General features: G+C 48.4%; 1 long non-coding RNA gene across 4 annotated transcripts in view; it reads right to left on the bottom strand.

Moving 5' to 3' along the window:
• Positions 1–305: 305 nt before the first annotated feature.
• LOC109025810 (uncharacterized) overlaps positions 306–14,707 on the bottom strand; it is a 78,205-nt gene continuing 63,803 nt past the window's right edge. For 2 of the 4 annotated variants that reach the window (XR_008677472.1, XR_002004798.2), the window contains exon 4: positions 7,594–8,658. This is a non-coding gene — a long non-coding RNA (uncharacterized lncRNA). Of the gene's footprint in view, positions 1,265–7,593; positions 8,659–9,910; positions 10,039–14,707 lie in introns of those variants that run through there. The other 2 variants (XR_008677475.2, XR_008677473.1) reach the window with 2 other exon arrangements.

Genomic DNA, 14,707 nt, shown 5'->3' with positions numbered 1-14,707 from the left:
TACCATCTCCCAAGCTCCAATTCTGAATGCATTCATTCATTCTCTCATTCATTTATTCATTCATTCATTCTATATGCATATATTGAACTCCTACTACTGTATACCAAACCCTGTGTAGGTGCTGAATAAAGTGGCAAGAGGAAGTAGCCATGATCCCTGTCCTTAAAGAGAATGCAATCATACAGGGAGAGAGAACAACATTAAGAGTATATACTTGACAGCAGAAAGCGTTCTAAGCACTTTGTTTATTCATTTAATTCTTACAATAGTCCTATGGGATAGGTACTATTATTATTCCTGGGTGGGTCATCAGTGAGATCACTGAGGCAATATTCATTTAATTCTTACAATAGTCCTATGGGAAGGTACTATTATTCCTGGGTCATCAGTGAGATCATTGAGGCAATATGTAGAGAGGTTAAGTAACTTGCACAAGATCACACAGACAACAGGTAGTGGAGGCAGGATTCAGGCATAAGCCACCGGGCTACAGGGCCCATCTATGCTTTTAACCAGCATGCCATGCTGCCCGTCATATAAACAAACACATAGCTGGAATGATAGCAAATTATTTTAAAAGGAGAGGAAAATGAAGCTTTGAATGGCTATTGTAAAGGAAAGTATAATACAGTCAGGAGGCTCTGAAGAGAACTCCTTGAGGAAATGGCACTTGGGCTAAGATCTGAGGAGTTGACAACCAAGACGGAGAAGGGTCTTCCAGGCAGAGGGACAGCATGTGTATTTGTTTTCTGTTGTTGCTGTAACAAATCACCACAAACATAGTGGCTTAAGACAACACACATTTATTCTCTTACAGTTCTATAGTTTAGACACATGATGCTAGTCTCACTGAGCTAAAATCAAGATGTTGGCAGAAGTGCATTGCTTTCTGAAGGCTCTAGGCGGAATCTGTTTCCTTGCCTTTTCCAGCTTCTAGGGGCTGCCTGCATTCTTTGGCTTTCGGCTCCATTCCATCTTCAGAACCAGCAATGTCTGATTGAGTCCATCTCTCATCAAATCATTTCAACCTTTTATTCTGCTCCCTCTGCTACTCTTAAGGGCCCTTGTGATTACACTGGGCCCACCCAGATAATCCAGAATGATCTCTCTATGTTAAGGTCAGTTGATTGACAACCTTAATTCCATCTGCAACCTTATTTCCCCTTTGCCATGCGATGAAACATATTCACAGGTTCTGAGGATTAAGCTGTGGACATCTTTGGGAGGTCATTATTCCGCCTATTACAGACAGCATGTCAAAAGCCTTGTAGAAGAAGAAAAGAGACAAGTATGAGAGGTGGAGGAAGGTCCACGTGGTTGAAACAGCAGAAAGGAAGGGAGAAGTGGACAGGAGGTTAGGTCACAGGGCCAGACATGATGGACCTTGGAAGCTACATTAGAAATGTGGTCTTCTTCCTGAGAGCAAGGGTTAGCTCTGAAGTGTGTTAACCAGGGCATTGGTGTGATTGGATTAGTATTCTGACACCTCTACAGTAGGTGTGTAACAAGGAGAGAGTAGAGAAAGAGGCCAGAGTGGGGCAGGCAGACACGTTGTAGAGGGGAGAGGGTGCAGATGGGAAGTGATGGCAGTCTAGAACGGAATTTAAGATGGAGAGAGACGGGAAGATGAAGATTCAAGAGGTGTTTCAGAGATGAAATCAATATAACTTGGGTTTGGGTGAGTAGGAAATGGAGAATGAGAGAGGGAGAAGTCAGGGAGGCTCCTGGGCTTGGGTAACCAGTGGTGCCACAGAGAATGAGAACAGTTGAGGAGGAGCTCATAGAGGTGGGGGGAAATTGGCTTTGAATGTATTAAATTTGAAATGTCCAAAAGGGAATTCCAGCTAGGCTGGTGGATCTCTGAGTCCAGAGCCCAGAGGAAAGGCCTTATTCATGGTTGCTACAGTGACTGTTGGATAATTCCAGCTCCGTGTCTGGCTATCTCAAAACCAATATATCTCAGCCCAAATCTGTTACCTTCCCGCAAACCAATTTCGACACCTGCATCCTTTTCCCTGTTAAGGCACCATCCTACAAGGTCAGAAGTCTTATCTGACTTATCTTACCAGGCTCCATACAGTGCAGCAATGTGTCTGGACTCTCATAATAAACATAGTAGAATAAATAACTGATTAAACCAATGAATTAATCAATTACCTCTAGGTCTCTTTCTCTGGGTCCCTCTGCCCTACTCCCTGCACCACACTCTCTTATTCTGTTTCTTTTGGGCAAAAAGTCAGGTCTGTTTAGTTTACAAAGATCTGGGGTCAAATTGTGTTTTGACTCTAGCACCTGTAGCCACAGGACCTTTGACCTTAAAACTCCAAAGGGCTCTGTTTCTTTAAGCAGCTCAGCCAGACACTCAGAGAGAAACTTAACAAAACTGACAACGATTGCTGGATTTTATTATTTGTTTGGGTGTCTAAAATCATAGTTATTTCCCATAAGAGATACGTTTCATAAAGCATTGCTATAAATTGATTCATTTAAATATAAAATTGTAGCTTTTTCAATCGCATAAATATATTCCCATGTATATATTATTTTGTGAATTCATGTTCTTTGTCCTTTAAAGTTTCCAGGAACTCTACACTCATTCACCACACAGAACTGCAGTAGAGAAACAACTGCTCACAAAGGAATGGTCCACTGGGTCAGAGCCTCCCTGAGCTTACACCTTAATTAATCAATCACTCAGAAAAGCAGCCATTAAGCTCTCTGTATTCATCACTTTAAAAGAAAAAGAATTACAGACATGGTGCTTTAAAAGCTTGTGGGCTGAGACTATTTTCTGCCTTTTGCTTTTGCACCATTTTTGTTAGACAGTTAAACGAGAAACTGGACAAAAACACAGCAAAATGTTAAAAAGAGTTCTGGGGTTCTCTTTAGATCAAATGTTAGCTCATTCTATCACAACAAAACTCTAGTCAGATAATTTTCCTTTTCTTCATTCACCAAATGAACTTTTTTGAATATCTGTTATTTGCCAGGCAAAGGGAATACAGCAGGGAAGAGTCTGCTCCAGTTCCCTGTGGGACTCACATTCAAGAAGGAGGAGATAGTCAATCAGCAATAGATAAACAAAAAAATACTAAGTCTTCATGTTTGCAGTAGGACTGTGTGAAATGAAGAGGTACTGCAGGCTGTACTTTTAGGAAACGCCTGTCACCATAGTTAATATTTAAGCTAAAATATGAATAATAAGAAAAAAGCGGGGGCATAATACAAAAATTTGGGGGAAGATCCCAAATATTTCTTGACTAAAAACTACATAAAACAGGGACTGAGCCCTGTTTAACATTACACTCACTGGAGTTACCACCACAGAGTGTTAGCGCTGGGTACTCAAAAAGGAGCAGGTATTTACGGTCTTTAAAATATATATAATCACCTCCAGGACCTACCTAACCTCTTGACACTTTGCAAGCCTCCCTAAACCAGTACCGTAATCACTACAAAGCTGTGCTTAGAGGCTTTGAGCCAGCAGATCCAGCCCTTACCCCCATATCTGGGCACAAAGACTTTTTTTTTAGGCTAGAAATTTTCTAACCTTGACTCCTTCTAACATTTTTCATCTCCCATTTATCTTTTACCGGGTTCAAGGCTTTGCCCAGTTTCCAGGTGGGTCCTGCTTTGGCACCTTAGGAGTAACTGCAGAAAAACCCCTCCCTTCACTTCCGAACTACAGTAAATGTTTGAGCTAGAAAAAATGGGAACCACCTTCCCCTCTCCCCACTCCCCAAAAGACTCCTTGTAGCGGACTTAGAGCACAGATTCCCTCAGTCTTCTCTTCTAGGACATCACATCCTCCACCATAGGAAGTTCTTTCTCATGACCAGTTCCTCCAGCTACAACTTTATTCCATGTATGGAGCTGGTTCTTGCTGCTAAAACCAGTGGCCGACTCTTCACAGACTCAACACAGCTGAGGAAAAAATTGGTGAACTTGAAGATGGGTCAATAGAAATTAAACTGAAGTGCAAAGGCAAAAAACGGTAGAAAACATAACAAAGTGAAACAAAAACAGAATACAGCATCCAAGAGCTATGGGATGATAAAAAGCTAATGGCTGGACATGCAGTCATCACATAAACTGGAAGGGTCCTAGGGTTATTAGTTCAACCTGTCCCCACCTAACCCCTAGTTATACAGCATTAACTTCAAAGTCACCCTGAAAGTCAGCTCCCAACCTTAATTTCTCAGTCATCTTCCTTGGCTAGCAAATTCTAATATTCTAATATAGAGATGATCTTAGCAGTGATGAAAATGATGTTCTCATGGCATAGTTTGGGGGTCATTAAAATAGGATTGCCAGATAAAATACAGAACATCCAGTTCAATTTGAATTTCATATTTTTAATCTAAAGCATGTCTTATGCAATATTTGGGACATACTTATACTAAAAAAGTATTCGCTGATTACCTGAAATTCAAATTGAACTGGGCATCCATATTTTCATTTGCTAAATCTGCTAACTCTACATTAAAAGTCACCATGCAATCCACTCAAAAGTCTCTCCTTTTTGACCATCCACATTACCTATTCCTAATAAAACAATGGATTGGTTTATCAGGTCTACCAGGCATTAACCTAAGCCATGGGCACTTGGTGAAGCATGGGGGATAACATGGAGGAGTGGCAGGAGGAAACCTGCCACAGAGGAGAAAAACTCTGAGTCCAGAATCAGAACATCCTGTTCTAGAACCAGCTCTGCCTCTTACAAATTGGGCACCTCACTGAACTTCTGTGTCTCACCTTCCTAGCGCATAAAATGACAATTACAGTCCCACTTAGTCCCCTCTCCCAAGCTCTCAGGTGATCCTCAGCACAGCTCTCCAAGGAAACATAATTTGAAAACCATATAGGAAGACATGCCCATCTGGCAATGGTATTATTGTTCCTTATGGGAAGAAATGAGAAAAAGACTGAGCCGCCAGGTAGAGGGTGCTGGGTAAGGGAAGTCCTCAGATGGCCTTTGCCCATCTATCTTGCCCCTCACTGCCATTAGCAACACCTGCTGTCATCAGACCTGCCCACTTCCACCCTGACAAATTGCATTTCAAACCATTATCAGTCAATAGCATTTATTTTTGGACATTGCCATCATGAGTACCCCAGGCACCACCAGGCTCTGGGATGTCAGTGTGGCTGAGCTTCGCCTGGTCAATTCTCAAAGGAGAAACTGCCAAGGGGATCGTGGGAGGGCACAGTGATATGAGACCCTGTCCTCTGAGCCAACTCCAATGACAGCCGGGGAAGTAAGTCTCCGTCAGGGACACCATTCGCCTGCTGGCTTCTGGCCTCTCTCTGGCGATGATCAGCACCCAGCAAACTGGCTTAGGCATGAGTAATAAGACAGGTTTATTTCACGTGGCTCCTGGCGAGGGAGCAGTGGCCTGGATTCCATACATCAATAAGAGGACAGACAGCAAGCTGGCACTGGCCTGGAATTAGTACTCCCAACCTGGTTCTCCAGGGCTGTTCTGCCACCTCTTGAGACTCCAGACTCTGAATCCAAGGCTCAACTGCCCCATTTTAGATGCCTCATGAGCCTAAATGACCTGCCTGCAAGGCCAGATCCACCTCTCCCCTGCTGTCTCTCCCTTGCCAACATCCACAGCAGTCCCCACGTTCAGGAGAAAGAAGCGTTAGGTATTTCCCATGAATCTGAAAAAGAAAATTTGCATGAGCAGCAGGAAGCTCCCCTGGGCTCAGAGGCTCTTTCGTTATAAGAGGGAATGTGTTGTACTCACAGCTAGAGACGCTTGAACTAGACAAAAGGATTTTGTACACTGCCACTGCGGCATGAGAACACAGATTGGAGGTAGTGGGACGTTACCAAAGGGGGTTACAGACAACCCTACTCTCATGTTTTCTGATCCAGAAACGGGACTGTGGCAGGCCCAGAAAGAAAACTCCAGAGATGGAAAATTGTGATTCTTTGCACTATGAAATAAGCTAGAGCACAACTGAATGTCTGCTTGGAACACACGACATCCACAGAAACATCTTTAAACACAGAAGTTCTTCTCCACACTCATCTTTGGTGATAGGACAACAGTGGGCCTCAAGTTTCTCCAGCCAGTAGCAGGTGAGTTGCACCCAGACCTGTCAATTTCATGCACACTTGACCCAGTGGCTCATGCTGCCCTCCAAACCTCCCTTAACTGCCATGTTGACCCTGGGCACTACAGGTCTAGGAATGTGCACAAGAATTAGACAGCTGCACGCTCTTACACACATGTAGCCCATCAATGTCTTGAAAGTCCAGTCAAGGAGAGGCTAAGAGGGGCTCCTGGGGAAAGTGTAGAAGGTCCTACCGGGAAACTGCCTCTTGGGCTCCTTTCTGAGCAGGAGCACCTATCTGGCCTGAGGCCTGTCCCTCCTGGCTCTCTCTGAAATGGCTTCTCTCTGTCCCTCCAGACCAGATCTGGTTTCAACAAACTTGGAACTCTCCAAGCCCTTTCCTGCTGTGAACTGATTTATTTGGATCCATCTGTCAGAGCGTGACTGAAGAGTGTCCGGCCAGCTAGCAGCCCAGCTGCAGCAGATGTTGTCTCAGAATGCCCTGCGAGGTGAGGCTCATATGGATTTTACCTGCCCGTTCCACTTGTTCTCCTTTTGCCCTCCTGGGAAAGATTTGGAAAGGGGTTGAGAACATCTGCATGACCCATGAGAACCAGGAAAGTTAACAGGGCATCTTGGGGGCCACAGAGCACTAAGGAGGCAGGCATGCTGGTGCAGCAAATGGCGGTGACCCTGGCTCTAGACTGTGATTGTACACATAAAATAAATGTTGCTGATACAAGGGCATGTACAATTTATTAATAAAATAAGCAACACTCTATTGTAAGTTCCGTATGACCAATGGATTCTCACAGAACGCTTTTGTGAATTTTTGCCAAACTCTTGTGTCTATAGTGAGTTTATCATTGCAGTTCAACTATGATTTGACAAACGGCTGTGTTTAGCAACAGCTTGTGAAACTTTAGACAATTTAAAAATTGGGACCCAGTAGGAGCTCTTGGGACCCAGTAGAAGCTGGGTCCCGTATCCCACTGAGGCAGTACCTTGAGTGGACCCACAAGGGTAGGGGCTGTGCTTGTCTGTGTCTGCAGCACTCATCACAGAACAACACAGTCAGCCAGTCGCAGTTCAGCATTCAAGCTGTTCCCTGAATTGGACCTGCTCGCCTTAAATCACCCAAAGAAGAAAGCCAAACAAGCAGGATCTGATAAGTAAGAGCAGGTGTCCACAAGGAGCAGGGCCAGGGACTGATGGTGGCAGGTGGTGGGTAGCCAATAAGACTCCATAGACTGACTGGTTCAGAGTTTGGAGAGAAGCAGCAGGCATGGAATGGGGAGAGCAGGAGCCAGGGAGGGCATTCCTGGTGAGAGGGATGGCACGAGGAAAGGCACGGGACAAACACTGCCTTTCCCAGCATGCAGATCACTCTTAGATACCGTCACTAAACCAATGTTTATCGTCCACTGTGTGCAAAGCACTGTTCTAAGTTAAGCAAAGTCCCTGCTCTCATGGAGATTAAATTCTACCAGGGAGGAGACCCAACATACAGCAAACAAGAACCCTCCATGGTGGAGAATGCTACGAGACAACAGCTTTTATTTCAATATAAGGAAGAACTTGATGTGGAGCCTAATCGCCAGGAATGTTAAACAGGTGCTTCTCAAAGAAAAGTCAAGTATGGCTAAGCAAAGAAAACCAGGTACCTTTCAAACACGGCTTCTCAGGGTCCTGGTGCTCATGGCCGTCAGGAGTCACCAGCAGGAGCTGATGGGCTGTAGTGCTTGTCAAACTTGCTTCATGGATGGAAGAAAACAAAAACATGAGTTGGGCTCCCAGGTGGAGAGCCAGAACGTCTGATATCCTGGGCAGCCAGTGTAGGGATGTTAGAGCAAGTAGTCAGGCAGATACAAGCAGGGATGGGGAGGGGTCCCTCCCACCAGCAATGTCCAGTGACCATCAGGTGATTGTCCGGCAGTTGCTACACTGTCTCTCTAAAATAATAACTGGTCACAGCTGGTGCCAAGAAAAGGCAGTCTCCCAATAGATAGAAAACACCTGAAGCTGGTGATCAGCAGCAGCTTCCTCATAAGATCTCAGGAGTTAGGCGAGTGGGCCTACACATGAGCTCTCAGAGGCAAAATGACCAAGTTTAACTGATCTATGACTCTCCTCTAGGAACACTCGCTTGGTAAGGGAAAAATGCCTCAAATGAGCAAGTACACAACTTCAGTAAACTCACTGCACATACAACCCCTCCTAGGTGCTGGCAGGCCACCGTGTATCCTAATACGTCCGGAATTGGCGGGTTCTTAGTCTCACTGACTTCGAGAATGAAGCCAAGGACCCTCGCGGTGAGTGTTACAATTCTTAAAAGGCAGCGTGTCCGGAGTTTGTTCCTTCTGATGTTCGGACTTTCTTCCTTCTGGTGGGTTTAGTGGCCTTGTTGGCTTCAGGAATGAAGCTACAGATCATCGCAGTGAGTGTTACAGCTCTTAATGCCGCGCGTCTGGAGTTGTTCGTTCCTCCCAATTGGTCTTGATGGCTTACAGGAGTGAAGCTGCAGACCTTCACAGTGAGTTCTTACAGCTCATAAGGGAAGTATGGACCCAAACAGCCAACAGCAACGAGTTACTGCAAAGAGAGAAAGAACAAACCCTCCACGCTGTGGAAGAGAACCCGAGCAGGTTGCCACTACTGGCTGGGCAGCCTGCTTTTATGCTCTTATCTGGCCCCACCCACATCCTGCTGATTGGTCCATTTTACAGAGAGCCGATTGGTCTGTTTTACAGAGAGCTGATTGGTCCGTTTTGACAGGGTGCTGATTGGTGCGTTTACAATCCCTGAGCTAGACACAGTAGTTCTCCACGTCCCCACTAGATTAGCTTGATACAGAGTGCTGATTGGTGTATTTACAAACCTTGAGCTAGACACAGAGTGCTGATTGGTGCATTTACAAACCTTCAGCTAGCTACAGAGTGCAGATTGGTGTATTCACAATCCCTTAGCTAGACATAAAGATTCTCCAAGTCCCCACCATACTCAGGAGCCCAGCTGGCTTCACCCAGTGGATACCGCACTGGGGCTGCAGGTGGAGCTGCCTGCTAGTCCTGCACCATGTACCCGCACTCCTCAGCCCTTGGGCGGTCAATGGGACTGGGCACCCTGGAGCAGGGAGCAGCGGCCCTAGGGGAGGCTCAGGCGCGCAGGAGCCCACGGCGGGGGCGGGGGCGGGGGCGGGGGCGGGGGCGGGGGCGGGGTCGGGGAGGCTTAGGCATTGCCTGCTGTAGGTGCCGATCCCTGCCCGGCAGGGAGGCAGCTAAGGCCCGGCGAGAAATTGAGCACAACAGCTGCTGGCCCAGGTGCTATGCTCTTCACTGCCCAGGGCCCGCGGGGCCAGCCGGCAGCTCCGAGTGCGGGCCCCCCGAGCCCACGCCCACCCGGAACTCGCACTAGCCCGCAAGTACTGCGCGCAGCCCCCGTTCCCGCCTGCGCCTCTCCCTCCACACCTCCCAGCAAGCTGAGGGAGCCGGCTCCGGCCTTGGCCGGTCCAGAAAGGGGCTCCCACAGTGCAGCCGCAGGCTGAAGGGCTCCTCAAGCACGGCCAGAGTGGCTGCCAAGGCCGAGGAGGTGCCAAGGGCTGCGACGGCTGCCAGTAGGCTGTCACCTCTCACTAACAGCCCACCCCAAGGGAAGAATCAGGGGAGAAGAAGTGCAAACTCTGGAACCTTCCAAGGTATAAAACCCCAAGTCAAGGACAGAACAGGGCACTTGGACCTCTCAAGTTGTTTGTCTGGCCCTCTAACAAGTGTACTTTACTTCTTTTCGTTCCTGCTCTAAAACTTTTTAATAAACTTTCACTCCTGCTCTAAAACTTGCCTCAGTCTCTCCCTCTGCCTTATGCCCCTCAGTCGAGTTATTTCCTCTGGAAAGGCAAGAATCGAGTTGCTCCAAACTGGTATGAATTCGCCACTGCTCACAAGAATATTACTTCAACGTCTGGGTTCCTGAGACCTGAAAAGGGGAAATCAGAGGAGGGGGAAGGCTGATCCAGAAATGTAGCTACTCCTGTCAGCCCAGCTGCTGCTTCTCTGCATTGGCCACAACCCCCAAGTCCCAAAGAGAAATTAATCCCCCAGTGGCACTTGCATGGGGTAAGAGCTCCCGCCTGGGTTTCTCTTGTCACAGGGGCCAAGCCCGGTGCTGTGGAGCAATAGCCCAGGCTCCGCAAACAAGCAGGCCCTGGACAACTTGTTTCTGGCCAGCCTCCTGAGAGAGCGGTTGGAGCCTCCAGAGAGCTCACAATGAGACACAGCTCCTGGACTCCAGATGACCTAAGAACTGGCAGATTAATTAGGCTTCTCCAGGGACTTCTAAACTGTCCCACTGGGCCACCAGGGATCCTCCAAGGTGCCTTGGGAGGTACTGAGAGAGGTGACAAGCAGCTGAGGGATAGGGCTTCAGCAACTGCTGGCCTCAGCCACAGAAGGCCCCTCTGCTCTCTACTGAGGCTCTGCCCAGAAAGGTTCATCTGATCCATAAGAAGAAAAACATATTTGCCACACACAGAGGGCTCCAGCCTTTGCCTCTGGCCCCTCCAGACTCCTAAACTAAACTACTCCTAAACTACTCTTCCTAAACTACTAAACTACTAAACTACTCTTCCCTAATAATAGTCCTCTGGCTTCTCCATGAACTTGGCAGTTGCCAGATACTCTTCACACACTCAGGTCTGCCTGCCTCCCAGTTCTGGAGAAGGGAGGCAGATGAAGGAGAAAACTCAGACCCAGCAAGGAGAAGGAACCACAGCTGGTAGCAGAGCAGGGGTGGCCCAGAACAAGCACTGTGCTAGTGGCTACGCAATCTGAACATCCCCTCTGACAGCCCCTGCCATCCCTTGCTCCCAGCCCACAATTCCACCTCACCTCAGAGCTGCTGCCCAAGAGCTCATGAAAACCCCTCTGGGCTTTTTGGCCCTGTGGCTTAGTTCCACACACAGCACACTTTACCAGTTTTTGAGCCAGCCCTGAATGACAGTCATTTTCCCCAGGATTAAAAATCCCTTTAACCCATCCTTCATGCCACACAGGCCGAGCCTGGGAAAAACATCCGGGAGGCACGTCTGGTCCACCAGCCGACCTCCCTCACAGATGGGCCTTCATGGGCATGAGCCCTGGTTCCTGCCACACCACCAGGAATGTGGCTTTGGGTCCCAGCCCCAGCCAAGAAGCTTACTCCACTGAGTAATTCTAGTGCCTGGAGAAAGTCAGCAAATGTCTCTGAGCCCGTTTCTGCTTCTTTGCAACGTGGGGAAAACGCACCCTATTAACTCACTTAACCATCCATTATAACAAGCAAGGCAGTAGCCAAAAGCCAGTCAGAATCCTTAGTGAAGGCAGATCATCTGCAGCAATTCCAAGTGTCTATTCTCTTGCAAGATTGTTGAGAGGTGCAAATGCATATTGTTAAGTTTGGGGGCAGGCTCAGATAGTTTCAGTTCAATTCCTCTTTCTTTCCTTCAGCAGCCACCCAGAAGACAGCCTGATCTTGCCAGAGGCTTTGACCATGGTGATTTTTACAGACGCCCTAGATAGTCACCCCTTATCTGTCTTGGGAATAAAGTTGCTGAGGGTTGATTAGCAAAGGAGGGAAAGTGCAACCGAGGCCTGGCATTTTCTAGACGAGAGATGGCAGTGGCGACAGGGCCTATGGGGTGGGGAAGGGGGTCAGCCGTGTGAGTGGCTCCATTCCTGTTAGTGGCACCACCAGCAGACCTCCCTGGAGCCAGCCAGTCCAGCCAGACTGATTAGGCCAATTCACTGTTTATCTGGGACAAGCAGATAAGGCTGTGGCCCAAGAGGGGTGGCTATGGGATGTGCCCAGCTGGAAGGAGACCCAAGAACACTGTAGCTGATGGAGAGGGAAGAGAAGAACAGAAAGAATTCACTCAGGAGCCTCCTTTGTGGGTTTCAAATGGTCTCCAGTCAAGATGGCACTGAGCCTCCTGACATGCCCCACCTGAGTACCCGAGGCTGGCAGTTCTCCAACTCTAGAGAGCATCAGAATCACCTGGGGGTGATTCTAAAACACAGGTGGCGGGCCCCCACCCCGGGTCCTGCTTTAGCAGGTCAGGAAGGGACTAAGAATTTGTATGTCTAACAAATTTCCTGGTGATGTTGATGCCACTGGTTCGAGCACCACACTTTGAGAACTGCTGCCGTAGGCCCTTGATGAAACCTACCTGTCCAGCCCCTCCCCAGCCTCATCCTTAGGCTATTCCTCAAATCCATCTCCTTCATTACTCCAGAGAACCTACTTCCAAGAAATCCCCTAATGAGGAGTGATGGCCACCTCTCTCCCTACAATCTAGGGGGGTATAGGCACTGAGGTATGGGGACCTCCTGGGCTCCACTTTCCTCATTTTAGGGTGGACTAAGTGATATCTTTTTTTTTCTTTTTTTCTTTTTCTTTTTATTTTGAGATGGAGTCTCACTCTGTCGCTCAGGTTGGAGTTCAGTGGTACGATCTCAACTCACTACAATCTCCACCTCCCAGGTTCAAGCAATTCTCCTGCTTCAGCCTCTCGAGTAGCTGGGATTACAGGTGTGCACCACCACACTCGGCTGACTTTTTGCATTTTTAGTAGAGATAGGGTTTCACCTTGTTGGCCAGGCTGGTCTCAAACTTCTGGCCTCAAATGATCCACCCACCTCAGCCTCCCAAAGTGCTGGGATTACAGGCATGAGCCGCCACACCCGCCCTAAGCAATTTTTCAGCAAGCCCGTTTTCTCCGTGAAGTTCCCTGAATCCATGGAAGGGAAAAGAACACCAGGCTTTACCTGGGAACCTAGCTGGTGCCAGCTCTGTTCTTCCCATTCATCTGGACACTGGATTACACAGATGACTTCATTTTGAACATCCACTTACATCTAAACCCCTAAATACATGTCTGAAGACTTTTTTAGTTGTCAGCTTTCCCTCATTTTCCTCCTGTCTGCTTTCTTCTCTTTGCCTCTTCCCCAGGCTTAAGATTTAAGCAGAATTTTATTTCTGTAGATGTTTGATCCATTTTTTTAATACCTCAGCTGGCCACCTTTCGCCTGGGACACTCTGGTGTCCTCCCAGAATAGAATCTTGTCCACAACCATCTCCCCGACAGGTTTCTAGATGCTGCCCTGGCCAGAATCAGTCACCCAGGCTGCACCGGAAGCCACCTGTTGCCTGATCCCAGCCTTGGCCTAAATCATAGTGGGGAGCCCTGGCTAGAGGCTCAGTGCCTGCCCTCTGAATTGCTAGCAAGATCTCTGGCACCCACACCAAGGCTTTGTAAAACTCCACAAATTTTTCTGAGAAAGAAGTGTCCCTGCAGGCAGAAGGCCTACACTGCATCACTATTTCTGCTGTCAAATGACAGCCTCAGGGTCCCACAAGTGAGAGATGGGCAGACACCTGCCTGGGCTAGAATTCTCGGGGTCTTGGGTCTCCACACAGAAGTTGCTCAGTCAGAACCCCCCTCTGTCCTCCAGGTGTCCTGCCGACACATGTGCTTTCTCCCACTTGATCGTCACCAATAAATCTTGGAGCTGGCCAAAGGCAGGTTCTCCTAACATTGCAGGTGAGAAAAGCTGAGATCCCCAGAGGAAAAATAACATGCCCAGCGTTGCACGGATAAATTCTTGGTGGAGCGGGAAAAGGTCCAGGGTACCCCAGACTTGAAGGGCTCACTTTGCTTTGCCACAATTTGGCCCTGGGTGCTGTTGCCTGACTCAGATCTGACTGCATGTGCCAGGGCCAGCCTGCCCTGGCCAGTCCCTACTCTGTAACCGGACACAGCCATGAAGGACACCAAGGAGGGGGCGAGGGAGCAGAAAAGATATACAAAGGGATTTGAGCGGATTTGGTTACAAAGTTGCACCAGCCATTTCCTGGAATCTAATGGGAGCCAGTTCTGAGAACTTGAAGGGGTGGGTAAGCAGAAGGGGGAGGGAAAAAAAGGCAGATGACTGGCTTGTGGGGTGTGCAGTGGGGAGGAGAAAAGGGCCCTGCTCTTGTGGCCAGCAGCCAGGCAGGCCAGGCTCCTGGAGGCAGGAAGGGGCCTGAGACCTATCTTTCCCCAGCCCTCAAATGATTTCTGCAGCCTAGGGAAAGCCCCCAGGCCTTCCAATAAATCTCCTTCCAAGCCTTCTTCCCAAAGCCCACTCGGCCTGGACAGCCTGGGGGGTTGATGTGCTTCTCCAGGGCTGGTAAGGACAAAACGGAGCAAAGGTTCCTGGTCCACCCCGGATGCCTTTGCCCCGGGAGGCAGGGAACCAAGGCCCTCTGGTGCCGGCCTTGTCTTCCAGGCCTCCTGCCCCTTTCCTCTTGCCTCCTGAACCCTCTCTTCTCTTCCTGCTGTCCCTCTGCTTTTGCCTTCACGTTCTTCTTTCTGTAGAACTTCTCCACCTCCACCTTCCTCTACCCCTTTGGTAGTTACACATTCCGTAATGCCCAGTTGAGGACAGATGCAGAATCTCATCCTGAACCCTTGTCCACGCTGAGCAAGTGGGGTTTGGAGATAAGAGTCACAGTGGGGACTTCACTTCTCACAAGTGATTCAGCAGCCTCCTGCACACCTGCTTTCACTCTCTAAGCCTCATTCCTGCCAGGAGGGCCATGCCTGCTAGGTCCAATCACCAACAGGGGG

Source organism: Gorilla gorilla, chromosome 11, assembly GCF_029281585.2.
Source record: "Gorilla gorilla gorilla isolate KB3781 chromosome 11, NHGRI_mGorGor1-v2.1_pri, whole genome shotgun sequence".
Taxonomy (NCBI): domain Eukaryota; kingdom Metazoa; phylum Chordata; class Mammalia; order Primates; family Hominidae; genus Gorilla; species Gorilla gorilla.
This window is presented reverse-complemented; position numbering and strand designations above follow the sequence as displayed.